This window comes from Megalops cyprinoides, chromosome 19 (genome assembly GCF_013368585.1).
Source record: "Megalops cyprinoides isolate fMegCyp1 chromosome 19, fMegCyp1.pri, whole genome shotgun sequence".
Taxonomy (NCBI): Eukaryota; Metazoa; Chordata; class Actinopteri; order Elopiformes; family Megalopidae; genus Megalops; species Megalops cyprinoides.
In genome coordinates, this window is record NC_050601.1 from 217,501 (window position 1) to 222,500 (window position 5,000).

The 5,000-nt window shown below is 48.0% G+C and overlaps 1 protein-coding gene across 1 annotated transcript in view; it reads right to left on the reverse strand.

Moving 5' to 3' along the window:
* The window catches only part of s1pr2 (sphingosine-1-phosphate receptor 2), a 16,551-nt gene extending 11,932 nt beyond the window's left edge, over positions 1 to 4,619 (reverse strand). The window contains exon 1 of the mRNA XM_036553592.1: positions 3,999 to 4,619. The gene's annotated coding sequence lies outside the window, so the exon portion shown is untranslated. The remainder of the gene's footprint in view (positions 1 to 3,998) is intronic.
* Positions 4,620 to 5,000: the final 381 nt, after the last annotated feature.

The window sequence follows — 5,000 nt, forward strand, 5'->3', positions numbered from 1 at the left end:
AGCCAAAACCACAGCTACAGGACAGAAGAGCTAAAGCGGAACTCAACCACAAAGCAAACAAACTTCTTCCTTCTAATTTAGCAGGGATCAAAATGAAGTACAACGCAGCTCCCCCAAACACAGATACACAGACACACACACACTGACACACGCACAAATGTTCACACACACACACACACACACACACACACACAGTGACACACACACAGTGGAGTTCAGCGGTCGGTGTCTTGTGTGTTAGTATACCCTCACTAGCTGTATTCAAGCTGTTCTTAATGTGTGTACGAGCTCTCAGGAAGTTAGAAAGCCTTTTTGAGCCCTGTGATTGGTCGAGCTATATGGTATTTGTGACACATGGCTTTACGCTTGTTGAAATGACGCAGCTCAGACGGCAATAAAGGCCTTAGTGAGGCAGTGTGAACGGCAGCACTGTATGCTGGCTCGGAGCCGGCTGGTTCACAGGTGGACCCCTTTCACACTGAAGTGAAGCCACTCTGTGCAGCAGGCCAGCAAAAAGCCGGCTTTCCTGCAGTGTGAACGGCGCTTCTCTTTCACTCTCTCTCCCTCTCTTCCCCGCCCCACACCCCTCTCACTACCTGTGTCCTTCTCTCTCTTCCTCTCTCATGGTTTTGGGCTGCTGTTTCTGCGCTGTAACACACCTCCTCCTACCCTTTCAGTAAACTTCATTACACATGTTCTCATACAGTTCTGTCACTATATTTCTTATACTTACTACAACAGCAAAAGCAAGCAGCCATTAAAGTGAGTAGCACACATCAGGGAGAGTTTACATAGAGTTTATATAGATCCTTAGAATCCAAACAATTACAGCAGAACTCAGACAGGGAGCCCTCATTCACAATATTACAAGTGTGTGTGTAGGGAGTTGATAGCTGAGGCTGCTAGTCTCTGAGCTGAATAACAAATAGTTGGGGGTAATGTCTCAGAGTGGAAGCTTCCTCTCATATGCCAGCAACAGTACACCTGCGTGAGGTCCTCCACCTGTCCAGAGCAGAGCAGCTCCACCTGAGAGTGTGTGTGTGTGTGTGTGTGTGTGTGTGTGTGTGTGTGTGTATTTGTGAGTATCTGTTCTAGAGTTACAAACTGGAATGGTGTTACAGGTATCAGGTGACATCACCATGGTGTTATATTGTTAGGTAGTACAGCACAAGGGGAATGTAACAGGACCTTTTAAATCTTGTACAGCTTAACCATTTGTTTAAAATCACTCGTTGATTTGGCATGTCCTAAAATGGCTGAGGCCTCATCTCTCTACAGCATAAATATTTAAAAAGCAAGGTTCCCGGTCTCTGAGTGTGTGTGTGAGCTGTGTTATGACTTGCACTAAAGCTACGGCTTTAATAAAGCCGGCAGTTCATCTTGCCACAGCTGCCACGCCCAGATAAAGTGTTTTTCAGGAGAGACAGAGTGCTCCGCCAGGTCTGCATGTACAGTCCTGATGGCCTTTAGTGCTACAGGCTATACGGAGGAACCCAGGGAAACTGCTGATCAGCACCAGTGACTCACTCAGATCTACACACATTAATGCATGGATTACAAAGCTTCATATTGGTAAGAGTGGACTTCCTCATCTGCCAGGTTTAGCGGAGTTAAACGTAAACCTACGTGTTAGCAGGCCATTTCTGCCCCTGCAGGCACACAGAGCGCTGAGGTGTAGCTGATGTAAAAGAGACCAGCCATCGCCCATATTCCAGCAGAGTGGAAATGGGCACCATTTTGTAATTCCTGCATCTGACTTTGCTGGGACGATCTGGGTCAGGGCAGGCAGGGGCTTTTAGGTTGCATGCAGTTTTTGTCTTTCTTCTGAAGTTTCATTTCGGAACTGATACAATCAGCGATGTGCAGCAGTCATCCCATGTGGGTGAAGTGGAGGATTTCTTTCTCTCCAGGGAAAGCCCCAGCTCTGGCTCCTCTCCCTCCTCCCAGGGAACAGAGGCTTTCTGGGATGCTGCCCGCCCACACGGCAGCCCCCCCAGTCCTGCTGAAACATCCCCCGAGTCCCGTTCCCACAGCAAACTCTCATGTATTTATTTATGCATTAGTTTATTTAACTCCACTCTCACGCCACTCCACACAGATCTCATTCAAGTGACATCAGTGACCCTCACACACTGGTGTATTATGGGAACTGTAGTGTTTCAAATGTGCACTGTAGAAACCAGGAAGGCCAGTGCTGATGTAGGTGTATCTCTGCAAGGTAGAACATCTCACCTGCTGTATCTGCAGTGTTACAAATGCAGACTGTTTCATTTCAGTTCTGCAGTAGCCTGACCGTGTGAAAGCCATGCTTTCCTGCTGAGGAAAAGGACAGTTACTGCATTGCTTTCAAGCTCCTCTGATTCGTATAAAATTTGAAATGTTCCACTGCTCCAGTCTGACAGTCCGTAACAGGTGCTGTGCATTCTCAGGCTGGAAAAGATGTCCACTGAAGGGCTGCTTCTTTGGCAAACACATTTTCAGACAAAGGGTAGAATCATAACATGAACACACCTCTCATTTAAAGAGAAATAAATAACCTAAACCAGCCTGTGAAATGAGTCAGATATCGAGAGACACACATGCCGTGCTGATCACAGCAGCGGAAAAACAGCCCTTACTCTACCACCAAAATGTGCTAATGCTGTAAGGAGAAATGTTTATAAGTGTGATGCTACATCTACACTGTGACAGTGTGAGTCTCACACTGAGGCTGGTGAGGTGGGTGTGTGTTTATATGCCAGAACACTCATCACCTGCTGCACCTTCACTCAACACCCATCCCGGCACTCTGCTCTCCCCTCCGATCTGAGATAAGATGGAGCAACAGAAATTTATGGTATTTTCTGTGGCATTTCCACTGTGTCAACTGATACTCTCCACCTCCATCTTGCTGAAAAACCCTTATTAAATTAGTACTAAACGGGCTAATTTCATTCCTACCATCAAGAGAAACATTGCAGGCTGCCCGGCCAAATGACACTAATTCACCCCCCCACATCTGTGACTTAAGTTGCAGTCATTTACATCTCGGGAATTATGAATTATGGCCGTGGTGTAACGTTTTTCTCGCGTTTCGATGGCCTTCGTGCTTATTGTCCTTTATATCTCTGCCAGCTGCGGTTCGTTTATTAAAGTGAAAGAGTGCTGGAGAGCGCGTGGAGCCCGCCACAGCATCGCCCTCGCTGCTCTCGCGCTTTGTCTCCCGTGCACTCTCTCGGTGGTAAAATGGAGCCTTTTGTCTGCATTAATGCGTTAATGCATAGCCTGCTTTAAGCACAAAGCCACTTTCATGGTGATGCATGAGAAAATCTCAACAACTAAAAATGAGAACCAGCGGGACCTAAACTGCCCGGTTACCCCGCTGAGCGGAGCCAGCTGCGGGCTCAGCCAGGGGTCCGCGGAGCCCCCAGTGACAATGCCAAGCTGCAATACACTGTCCTGTCCTGGTAATTATTAACGCCTCCAGTTACTCGCTCCATCTCCCGTTTATATCCCACAAGTGCCTCCAATATACGTCTTTGTCTTCTAAAGCTCAAATATTGTGAACTGTTTTTTGACGTGAGCTCACTAGTTAACTCCGTCAGAATTTTTCCCCAGTTATTGATTAGATAGCCAGCCAGCCTTGTCTTTCTAAAAACCATTGTGTAATTTTAGATATTCCACGCGATTTGTGTGTGCTGAATGGGTTTGCAATAATATTCAACCATAGAAGCCCAATTCAAACAACCTGCTGGTTAGTAAGCGATGTGCACACAAACAACATAGTAGAATGTTGTGGACTGGAAGCGCCCGCTTTCTCTGCGGAACCGATGAGACGCTCTGTTTGCGCCAGCTGGTTCCTTCCCTCGCCTGGTCACAGGCTTAACTGACACGGTTAAACTCGGACAGGCTACCCCGCGCTGCCAGCACACACCGCGGCTGCTGATCATCATCTCGATCGCTGGCGAATGGTGGAAGCATCCGCTTTGTTGATAACAGAGGAGAACACGCTGACTTACCCCATGTGCTGCGTCCGAATGCAAGGACAAGAAGCTCCGGCGAGCAGATAACATCGATGAGCAGATAATTTTAAAGTAATGTTAGCTCGCTATCTAAGCTTCCTTGATTACACTACTTTTACGTGTTTCACTTAGATAACACTTGGATGTACAGTTTTTGGTGTCCAAACGCACCATCGGTGTTAGATAAAGAACAACTTTGGCGGTGGAGCGAACAGCCAGTCCTGCTTAGTCTTTGCTGGATTCACAACACAGAGCGCTTTCCTCTTCCTTCCAGGCCCGAGCAGAGAGCTTGATTGAAGTTGAATATACATTAATTACGATGAGGTTGGTTGGCGTCCGATCGCTCCTTCCGTCGCTCATGCTCTCTGTCTGTCTGTCTTCCACCCCGAGAACAACAGCTCCACGCGCTCCGGGACATCAAGGAGGCGCGTGCACTGCACGGAAACGCACGAGCTGAGATGCGCAGCTCAGGAGCGCAAAAGCCGCATGTTCCAGCGGGCGCCCGGGCGCTGTGGTTTGTCAAAACTAAGAAACTGGCACAAGGAACAGCGCTGCTTCCCTCTTTTGTTTCTATAGCTAAGCCGGACTGAAAGTGCTATTTTTAATCGTAGGTCTTTTATTTCTTTCCACCGGCGACAAATGAGATCCAGATGTTTTTTGCCCCCCCCCCCTCGCTTCCCCCCTTCTCCCCCTCGCTGAACGTGAGTCTCGCGCCTTTCGCCTCGAAACTTTCCCGTGCTTTCCCGAGACCGCGCCGACTCTGCGGTCTCAAGGGACGTTTCCCGAGACAGCAGCTGTGAATCTTTTTTGTCACACAAACTTCTGCAGATCTGCTCTCATTGTGTAAACCACGGTGGTAGAGGAACCGTAAAATCAAGAGTTAGGTGTCTGAGTCGGAGCTATTCGTTAGAATGCGGTTGCAATGCAGGAACTTGGTTACGCTTTAATGATGTTGCAAGCACAGAAAGTTTCGTTGCCCGGTCATTCAAGCTGTTCACA